Here is a 12385-nt window from a genome sequence, read left to right on the forward strand (position 1 = left end):
TCTACAGGAAGTGTTTCGTGAGTTACATCTCCAGAAGACAACGGACGACCATCTATGACTTCTACGTGTACAGGTTTAGTTTTTTGTATTAATGATATTCTATGACATCTAGCAAATTCTTCATCTAAAAAACAAGATGAGGCTCCTGAATCTACCAAGGCAGAGGCTTTGTAATTATTAGGTCCTAAACGCACATCTATTATAAAACAAGGAGATGGTTCTGAGGAGAGGATAGGACCTTCATTAGAAGTTGTACAAGATTCCAGCCGCACGGTCCCTATTGTAGCTGGACGTACTCGTTTTCCGACATACTGTCTTCTTTGACAGCCGTACTCCTCATTTTGTAGTTACGTCGCTTCTTTGGACAATGTTGAGCAGTGTGCTTAGGTTCTCCACAATATAAGCACAATCCTTCTTGTCGACGACGAGACTTTTCTTGCTCAGTAAGAGGTTTGAAACGTACCGCATCAATTTACATATCCTCTACTTCTGAAGGTATGTGTTGAGGAGACGTCGGTGTTGCCATTGAATTGTAGTAACGTTGAGGCCCACTTGTGCGACTCTCGGATCGAAATTCAAAAAGTCGATTGTCGCACTTCACAGCAAAGTCAATTGCTTGACTCAATGTTTGAGGATCAGGTAAATTAAGCATCAATTTCTTTACCTCATATTGTAATCCGTAGAGAAATTGACTCACAAGTGCGGCATCATCCCACTTGATATCAGTTGCAAGTTGTCGAAATTGCGAAGCATATAATGTTACTGATCGATTGCCTTGTCGCAAAATACGGATCTTGTTGGTTGCAACACGAATTGCATCATGTTCTCCAAACATGGATCGAAACTCCGCCAAAAAAGCCTCCAGATTATCCAATATTGGATCTCGTCGTTCAAGAAAAGATGAAAACTATGACAATGCTGAACCTGAAAGAAGTGTACCAATGAATCTAACTTGTGACCCTGGAGTTGGATAGCTCTGGGGTTGAAGTTCAATCACTAGTTGGACCTGATTGATGAATCCTCGAAACTTGGATCTGGTACCATCAAACTTCTCGGGCAAGGCAACTCTCGGTTCTCTAACACTCGAAGGGTGTTCCATTCTGGGAGAAGGGACATGGTTTGGTGCAGATGTTGAAGCAGCCCCAATCATCTCTATATCTTCACTTCCTACCATTCTTGTTGCTCCTTGTGGTGGTAAATTGAGTTGATGCATCGCAAGCATTAACTCCCTCAATTGTTCTTGCATCTGTGCCATTGCACTCTTCATTTCAACAAGCTCTGCCATAGTAGCACTTAGAAAAGAGAAGATGTCTAACAACGCTCAAAACAAATAGAAGAGAGGAATTGATAACAAAGAAAATACTAAGAACAATATCAGTTTAAAAGAGGGTAATCCGCAACTTCTAATGCGCTTATGTCTTATTAAGAAAAAGGGGTAATCCACTCTTAATCAAGAAAAGACAAAGCTCTGATATTGTAAGTGGACTCTTGTCAATCTATCAAGGACAAGAACTCGATGAAAGCTAAAGAGTAAGTGAGACTTTTCTCAAAAAGAAATAGGACAAAATAGAAATATGTATATTAAGAAAGAAACTGGAATGGCTATTGCCAAAATACAAGAAAACTAGAGACCCTTGAAACTAGACTAGAAGCAAGAAAGGAGTTGACAAGAGTGAAGAGGGCTTCACTCTTGCCTCTATATATACTATCTAACTAGAAGCCACGTGGCGATGTTCTATAAGACCTCCAATATATGTTGACTTTCTAGGCCACATGCCTTTGCTTGCAAGGCAAGTTTTCTATGGATGGACCACGTAGTTAGCTTGTTCTTTAAGCTTCCAACATGTGTGGCACATGGCTAACTTGTTGACCAAGTTTCTAACCTAAAAGTCAACTATAGACTCCTATAAAGTCAAAGCAGCGTCTATGAAGCTTCTAAGAAGCTTCTCTAGAAGATATTACACAATTAACCTACTTTTATCTACTTTTACATACTTTTATCTATTCATATAGGTAATTATATGTATGTCCGTGACAAAAGCTTCTTTATATGATAATATTAAAATAATTTATTTTTATTTACTTCTACTTATTTATATTATCTAAATAATTATAAGAATAAATATGTATGTCCATGATATTATCTCTTGTTCTAAAAAGAAGTTTTAAAATGATTGGTGATCACATGTTGATAAAGTCTAAAGTAGTCAAATTATATTTGCCACATACTTTGATCTTTGTTCTCTTTGAAGGTGGTTGATAGGTCCTCTTAGCCATCTATTATGTCTCCTTCCATAAAAAAAAGATCACTCTATTATTTTATTATTATTGAGGTCTTTATAATTTCTTTCAAATAAAATATTTATACTACCATCAAAAATTATTTCTACCTCTTATAAAATCATCAAATATAAGGAATCTCTTCTAAGATCATGATATCAAATGCATTGTATCTAATTATTTATTTGAAGAAAAACATGTCATTCTTGAAGATCTTAAACTTTATTACATCATCATGAAAGCTATGATAATTATAATGTCTTGTCTAATAAATCAACAAATAATAGTTCTTGAGTTGAATTTAATAGCCATTAATTTTTGATCTTGTTAATGTTCCTAATATAAAGAAATTATAATAAAAGATATAAAATAAAATATAATATTTATTAAAAAACTTTTCTTTTATAACAAAGATTTGTTTGATGCTTCAACTTGATTTTGATAGATGTTGTTGATGAAAAGTTTTGACCTTCTTTGTTATATTTGCAACATTCTTTGATGGCTTCAATGTTCATTTATTAATATCTTATTTGTACCATTAAAAATACATTCCAACCTATTTCAATGTTACTTTCAATCTAAAAATTCTTCTATATCAAATTCTTAATTATTATCTACTTCTGTAGGAAGAAGTGGTATTTATCTTCTTCTTGAAATATTCACTATCTTATATGACTCAAGAAAGGACATATGAAATATAAAATAGATATAGCTTAAATAAATTATTAGCTAAATCTTTTGCTACAAGATTATCAACTTTTAAAAAATTAAAAGCATCAAATCATGGATAATGACTACAATTAGTAAAAATTAATATTTATTGAATAAAAATATATTATATTATTATAAACCAACTCTTTTAATGACAAAAGAATTATTCAATTATCTTGCTAGTAGTTGATAGTATACTTCAAATATTGCTTCAAAACTTGATTTACAAGCTTTGTTTGTCTATTAATTTGAAGATAGGAAGCTAAAGATAGTTTTATATCTATTTTTAGAATTTTAAAAAGAATTTTAAAAAATCTTAATACAAATTTATTCTTTCTATTTGATATAATATCTTTGAAAAATCTATGATAGTGATAGATATTATCAAGAAAAAACTTCATTATTTCTTTACTTATGATAGATTTTGTATATGACACAAAATTTACCATCTTAATAAAATGATCTACTATCAAAAATATAGAGTCATAAGAACTTAACACTAGAAGGTTTATAATAAAATCTATAGAAATAAAAGACCATGGTTGTTTTAAAATAGGTAATGGCTAAAGAAGTCTATATGATCAATAATAAAGTTTTTTTTTTTTTTTTTTTTTTTTTTTTAATCTTGAACAAGGTCACATGATTGTACAAAATCTTTAATTACCTTCTACATTTAAGGCCACCAAAAATCTCTAGATATTAATTCCAAAATTTTGTTGTATCCAAAATATCTTACTACTAGGAAGTCATGATGAGCTTAAAGAATAAATAATCATACTTCACCTTCTAGAATCCAAAGTCATCATTCAAGAATCAAATACATTGACAATCAATATTACTTTATAAGAAAGAAGATTGAAATAAAACTGATTGATATGAAGTATTGTGCAATAAAAGACATGCTTGTTGATTTGCTAACAAAAGTACTAATAAAAGATAAGAATTAGAAGTTGAAAAAGGTACTAGATTTAAAAGATTTTTATTAATAATAAAGTAGAAGTGTTAAAATAAGAATAAGATACAATTGCCTTAGATAAGTTGCTAATGGTCAAAGGATATTAAAAAAATAAAAATAACTTATTAATCTGGAAGCTAAAGTTTGATGTGGTGGCTAAATTAAGAAGAATCTAGAATTAAATTGGATAGATGATGGTGATTATAGATGAAATTTAATTACAATAGATGTAAATTTTTCTTATAAATAAAAGATATTAGAAGAGAGAAGCATCTCATTCCATACTTCTTTTATGTGCAATAGTTTTGATTTCTACTTATTTGTAACTTATTTATTGTATTTCTTCAATATATAATTGGCATCACACTATCTCTTCATTTTTTGCATCAATTCCTTCATTAATATTTTTACCATCTATTTTAATATAATTATTTTTTTCAAAAATATTTATATTTTCAACATAATCTTGTTGATTTTTAAAAGATAAGATAATATTTCAACACCATGCTAAATTTCATCTTCATCTAACAAGTAGATCTCCAAATATCATAGAAATCCTACCTAACTCCAAACTGCCAACTTGTGAAACCTTCTTGTGCTAAAAATCAGATATCTCTAAACCACATCGTTAGATTATCACTAAATTTTGTATATACTTAGCACATCTAATAATCCAAATAGTTTCAAATTTTGAACTATAGATATTACACCAATTGCACGAATTAGTCAAAATTGCTAATCCTAATTATACTATATAAAACCCAAATCACCAATACAAACCTTGATTTTGAATATCAATCGCTAAGTCTTCAAAAACCTTGCAAAAACCATTCTTATGCCTTTGAAAAGAGCTTCAAGTTAGCTCTCAAATCCTAACCTCCAATCTCCAAATGAATCCCTAATATGCCCTAGGTGGTCATTTCAGTAACCAGATGTTTGATTTCGACCATGTCTCACAAACTGTCGACCTCCGGGTAACAATCTAACCTATCTTAAGAATTTTTTAGCCCAATCTTACCTTCAACTTGATCTTAGTATCAACTATACCAATCATTTACCTCTTCTACCTTGATTCTATTAATTTATGACCTTTCTAAGGTAATAAAAGAGTTTTTATATCCTAAAAGGTAAAAATACTAACCAACTTTTATCTACTTACTATTAAGATAAGAAAATAGGCTAAAAAACTTTTATAAAAGCCTTTTATAATATTTTGAATTCTTATTGAACTAATATAATAGAATATTAATTAAAAAATCATTCTTAGTCATATTTTCACTATATAATTGTGTCACAATATGACACCATTATAAGAATCACTAATCTATTGCATTTATAATTAATTTTTTTCAATATTAGAGGAGATGTAAATAATTTCTTCAATCTTTATACTACTTTAATATGTTTTTTTTTTATTTAAATTAATAATCCTTGCATAATAATTCATTTAGTAGATCCATTATGTGAGCATAATAAAGAATTTAAATATAATAAAATATACATACATACAAAAACCTATGTACTTTTGTTAAAGAATTACAATCTTCTTTCATTCTCCCTATTGCATCATCTTGATTGGATCTAATTTTCTTCTATAAAATCTATATAAATGCCCAAAAATTATAACTTCTTGTACTTCAAATGTAGATTTTGTACTTAATAATATAAAATGAACTTAAAGCCAATTCAATATTTTTTACAATCTTATATATAATCAATAAAACATACTTACAAAATCCTTTTTTATTTAAAGTTTCATCTTTGTTATTTTTTATGTATCCTTTAATATGAACATCATTCATAAAAAACATAGTCTTTTCTTGAATAAAATCCCTAAACACCTTGTTCATCCCATTCATCATATGTGTAATTGAATTAATAGAATCTTCAAGAAGAATACACATTCTAACTAATCCAAGTGGTGTTTTCATTATTGTCATGTCTCTACTCTTTTTTGCAAGTTGAAATTGGTCATAGCTTGAATACAAATCAATCACTGAATAGATTGTTTTTCCTACAAATACTTTAGCAAATTCATTCACTATTGGTAGTATTCATGTATTTTTAATAGTCATTGCATTCAATACTTGCATATTTTAAATAAATTATAATGATCCATTTTTCTTAAGTGGTGTAAATCATTGACTAGAATATGGTGCAAAAAAAGGCTCCAAAATCTTTATCTTCAATTCTCTTTCAATAATTCTACCAAGCTTTGTAAATATATCCCTGGCATTAGAATTGATTTCAAATTTTAAGATACATATGATAAAGTGATAATAACCATAAGCATTACAATATTTGAATCCACACACCTAATTTCATCAGATTCAAAGGCAAATGATTTACCTTGTTTTACCAATATTTCTTTGATGTATACAATTTCTTTTAGCAACAAAGAACCATTAGAATTAATCTTAAATTCCTTAAAAATCTCTTTAGTGAACTTGTACTTAATATTCTTTAGATTCCTTAAGCTCTTTTTCCTTGATGCTTCTTCTATCTATTCTTTAGTGTCTTCTAGCAAAGATCCAGCAATAGGTTTCACCTTCTTATCTAGTATCTTATATTTTGTTTCAATCATTACCTTTGATGCTTAAAAAGATTCAATTATACCATAAACTTCTCTTAAATGAATTTGTATAACTTTATCATAGTTATCTAATGTAATAGATAAAAAATAGATATTACATTAGATATTACATTTGGCAATAGAGTATTTATGAAGAAAATGGATTTGAAGATCTTTTGAAATTAATTTTTATATCTTGGCAAGTATCATATAACTGAACTCATGTATTATTGGCTGACTAAATTGTCCAATGATGCTTTATATCAATTGGCCACCTTTGCTTCATGTAAAGATCCTTGGACATAAGATTTATCTTAGAATCATGGTCAATTAAAGCAACAAGGTGCTCATCTATATCTCAACCTTCACCAATGCTTTTATAGTTGCTCTAGCCCAATGCTTTTGAGTATAATGACTTAAAACCTTTTTATCTTTATTTCTTTGATGATCAAAATGTACTCTTTGATTATAACTCTTTTTCTTACTTACTAATTATTTGCAACAATTATCAAATTCTTCTTCTTCATCCTCACATACGTGTGCATTAATATCATGATTCAATCCATCTTCATCTTTTAGTTACCTCTTTTACTTAATATCATCAATAATGATATCATAAAATTCCTTCTTGTATTATAGACATACACATGTAAGCCAATAATTACCTGTATAAATAAGCAAAAGTAAATAGAAGTAGGTAAAAATTAATTCTATAATATCTTCTATAGAAGCTTCTTAAAAACTTCATAAATACTACTTTGATTTTATGGGCATCTATAATTGACTTTTTGGATTATAAAAGTGGTCAAAAAATTGGCCATGTGCCACACATGTTGTTAGTTTGAAGACCAAGCTAACTATGTGGCCCACATGTAGAAAAACTTAGCTTGTAAATCAAGGCATGTGTCTTATAAAGTCAACACATATTAGAGGTCCTATAGAAAATTTCCATGTAGCCTCTAGTTAGATAGTATATGTAGAGAGAAGGATAAAGCCCTCTTCACTCTTGTCAATTCTTTTCTTGATTCTAGTCTAGTATCAAGAGTATCTAGTTTTCTTGTTTTTTGGCAATAAGCGATTTCATTTTTTTTAATATATATATATATATTCTATTACTCTTTTTTTGACACACATTTTATTGGTTTATACATCATCTTTTAGTTCATGTCCTTGTCAAATTGAGAAGAGTACACTTACAATATCAGAGCTTTATCTTATCTTAATTTAGAGTACATTACTCTTTTTTCATGATAAGACAAAAGCATATTAGAAGTTACGAATTATCCTCTTCTAAACTGATATTATTCTTAGTATTTTTTTTATCTTCAAGACCTTTTTTTTATTTATCTTGAGTGATGTTAGATATTTTTTTATTATTATTATGACAGAGCTTATTGAAATGAAGAAAGCAATGACACAAGTATAAGAGCAATTGAGAGAATTGATGCTTGCAATACATCAACTTAGCTTACCACCACAAAAATCAATAAGAATGGCAAAAAAAGAGGAGATAGAGATGATTAGAGCTGCTTTAAGATCTACACCAAATCATGTCCCTCTATCCATGGTAGAACATCCTTCAAGTATTAGAAAATCAAGAATTGCCTTGCTCGAGAAGTTTGATAGTACAAGATCCAAATTTTGAAGATTTATCAATCAAGTACAACTTGTGATTGAACTTCAACCTCAAATCTATCCAACTCCATGATCACAAGTTAGATTCATTGGTACACTTCTTTCAAGTTCAGTATTATCATGGTTTTCATCTTTTTTTGAACAAGTTCTAATATTGGATAATCTAGAGACATTTTCAGCAGAATTTTGATCTATGTATGGAAAACATGATACAATTCATATTGTAACCAATAAAATCCATATTTTGTGATAAGACAATTGATTTGTAACATCATATGCTTTATAATTTTGACAACTTGTAACTAATATCAAGTAGAATGATGTTACACTTATTGACAATTTTTTCTATGAATTATAATGTAAAGTAAAGAAATTGATACTCAACTTACATGCTCCTCAAACATTAGGTCAAATAATTGACTTTGCTGTAAAATATGACAATCAACTTTTTGAATTTCAATCTGAGAATCGTATAAATGGGCCTCAATATTACTACAATTCGATGGCAACACCAACATCTCTTCAACCCATATATTCAGAAGTAGAGGACATGCAAATTGATGCGGTACGTTTTAAACTTCTTATCGAGCAAGAAAAGACTCATCACTGTCAAGAAGAATTGTGCTTATATTATGGAGAACCTAAACACATTGCTCAATATTGTTCAAAGAAGCGACAAAATCACAAAATGAGGAATACATCTATCAAAGAAGACAATGTATCAGCAAACAAATTTGTCTAGCTACAATACGAACCGTGCGGTTGGAATCTTGTATAATTTTTAATGAAGGTCCTATCTTCTCCTCAAAACCTTCTCCTTGTTTTATAATAGATGTACGTTTAGGACCTAATAATTATAAAGCCTTTGTCTTAATAGATTTAAGATTCCAACGTATTTGCGGTTGAAATTTGTTATAGAAGTTAATAAAAATACATCAATACCTCATGTAAAATTTGAGTTTGTTTGGACGGTCAGATTAAGAGATATGAGGTGTTGGAGTTCGGAAAAATCTCCACATAAGAATAAACAAGGACGTCTTTTTAGACGTTCTTATCTCCACTAAAAGAAGGAGATACATCTTTTGATTAAGAAAGAATAATTCTCTTGAAGTTAGAGTATTTTCATCTTTGAGTAATGAAATCAATGTTGACTATTGATTTGATCCTTGTGAAACAAATCCAATTAAGTATGTCTTCTCATCCTCTTGTTCACAATATTAAGAATCCTTCTTCAATGTTCCAAAATACTTCTAAGTTTGAATTCCAAAACAACCTATTCTATTTCAAAGGTCGATTATATATTCCAAAATGAGAAGCATTTGATACTTTTGATACTTCAAAAGTTGATAATCTTGTGGCAAAAGTTTTGGCAAATCATTTATCAAAGTTACATGCAACAATAAAGGCACAATTAAAAGAAGCTCAAGAATATCAAAAGATCAATGCAGATGTCTATCAAAAGGAATAACCACCATTCCACATAGGTGACATAGTATGATCACTTTGTTGCAATAATAAGACCACTTGTTCTTGTGACAAGTTGGACTATCATAGACTTGGAACATTTCTTATTTCTGCACAAATCAATCTAATTGCATATCATTTATACCTACCAGAATCAATGAAAATCCATCCAATATTCCATGTGTCTCTTCTTGAATGATGCAAGATAGTGGACATACCAAGAAGAAGACAAGCTCCACCTCCTCCTATAGAAGTAGACAATAATAAAGAGTTCGAAGTGGAAGAAGTCCTAGATTCAATGCAGCGCCAAACTAAATTAGAATATCTTGTCTATTAGCATGGATATAATATTAAGGAATGCACATGGGAACCAATAAAGAATCTTGCAAATGCAACAAAGGTAGTAGAGGCTTTTCATTGATGACATCCATGAAAATCAAGATGAAAACCTTCTTTATAAAAGAAACAAGATCTATGCAAGATAACATTCTATTTTCAATTCTTATTTGTAGCTTCTTTGTAGTTGTGATGCTAAAGAAATGGAGAACCAATAATCAACGGATTTGACTAAAGATCCTTTATTTGGTGACGTGCCAGATGAGACATTATGATTGTCACAACCTTCAAGATCATACAATCGAGATAAAGATCATCAAGAATGACATATTTTTCTTCAAATAGATGATAAGATACAATGTATTTGATATCACAACCTTGGAAGAGACTTCCAATATTTGGTAATTTTATTAGAGGTAGGAACAATTCCTGACGCTGTTAAAGAAGAGAGAATTTGCCTCAAAAAAGCACTGGGCTCTTGGTTGCCACTAATTGCTCAATCAAGTCTTGAGATAAAAAAAGACCAAGTTGGTTTATATATATATATATATAACACTTTTAAGATCAATTATACCCAATATATAAGTCTTAAGTTCCCAAAAACATCTAAAATATAATATAAAAAAAAAAACTCTAAATCTTTATATATTCTTATGGAGTATTATTTCCAAACTTCAAAACTCATATCTTCCAATTGGACTATTCAAAAAAAATTAAATTTTACATGAAGTACTGATATACTTTTAAAAACTACTACAACAAATTTCAATTCCAAATTCATTGCGAATCTTAAGATATCACCAAAATCCTAATAGTAGCTTCAAACCTTAGTTTTTATACACCCACATGCAAATTTCTTCATATCTCATGAATTAAGTGCTCAATTACCACAAAATTTATATATATAGCTTCTTAACACAATAATCTACCTTTTTCAAAAGATTTGAGCCAAAAATTCGCCTAAAAACTCAAGATATGGCTCCAACCATTATAATGAACAAAATCACTTACTTATTGCCTTTGATTTAGATGAGCTGACTTCAATCCTTTATAACTTCTTTATCCAAACTTCAAATTCATCAAATAGTATATGAAAAGTGTAGTCGAAGTAGTACTTTCTCTAACTCTAGTCGCTGATCTTTTGTTGCTTTCTGTAAACATATGTTATGTCCCAAAGAATGATAATAGATATGAAATTGACATCTTAACTTTGAGTGCCAATAACTCCTTCATAAAAACTCTAAATCACACAAAAATTTTATCCAATCCATATATAAAAATCTAAACATAATGATCCTAGCCTCCAAAGCTCGAATGACCTCAAAAGAGAAACCCTAATCTCTAATTAGGCCTCGGGCATCCTCCTTGAAGCCCATTGGACATGGCCTTTGACCAATGGAAATGAAGATCTTCTTTCCTTGCCTTCATCCAACCATGCCTTGCTTTCATTCCTCCCAATAAGCCTTCTTCTAGTTAAGATTTTCTTCTTTAAGCTCTAATCTCCTCTCAAGGCTTCATACTAAATATTTAGGTCTTATAATTTTTTTAAATGCTATAATCAAAATAGATAAAACTCAAAATAAAGTTTCTTGTATCCACTCTCTTTAAATTAATCTATTAATCATTCTAACATGCACGAAGACTTATGAACATATTATATGTCCTAACTAATTTTTACATACTATAAGTAATTACAACATGACAATGGCATTCTAAATATTTTATAGAAGTAATGAAAGCCTCAACAATGATCAAATAATAAGATGGTCTTCCTGCCCTGATGTGAGACACTATTGATGGTTGAAAGGTCCTATCAACCATCTTCAAAGAGAACAAAGATTTGAATATGTCACGAATATAATTTGTTGCATCATAGATTTTTTCAATATATGATGACCGCTCCTTATAGAACTTGTTCCTAAAAGGAGGGAGTAATATCACGGACATACACATATAAGTCAAGAATTACCTATATAAATAAAAAAAAAATAAGTAGAAGTAAGTAACAATAAGTTAATTCTATAATATCTTTTGTAAAAGCTTCCTAGAAGCTTCATAGACACTGCTTTGACTTTATAGGCATCTATAATTGATTTTTTGAGTTAAAAAAGTAGTCAATAAATTAGCCATGTGCCACACATGTTGTTAGTTTGAAGACCAAGTTAACTATGTAGCTGATATATAGAAAAACTTGCCTTGTAAGTCAAGGCATGTGTCCTACAAAGTCAACACATATTGGAGGTCCTATAGAACATTGCCACATAGCCCTTAGTTAGATAGTATATATAGAGACAAGAATGAAGTCTTCTTCATTCTTGTCAATTCCTTTCTTGCTTCTATTCTAGTTTTAAGAATATCAAGTTTTCTTGTCTTTTGGCAATAAGCGATTCTATTTTTTTTTTAATATATATACTTCTTTATTTTTATTTTAT

Source organism: Physcomitrium patens, chromosome 9 (assembly GCF_059467195.1).
Source record: "Physcomitrium patens ecotype Gransden chromosome 9, ASM5946719v1, whole genome shotgun sequence".
NCBI lineage: Eukaryota > Viridiplantae > Streptophyta > Bryopsida > Funariales > Funariaceae > Physcomitrium > Physcomitrium patens.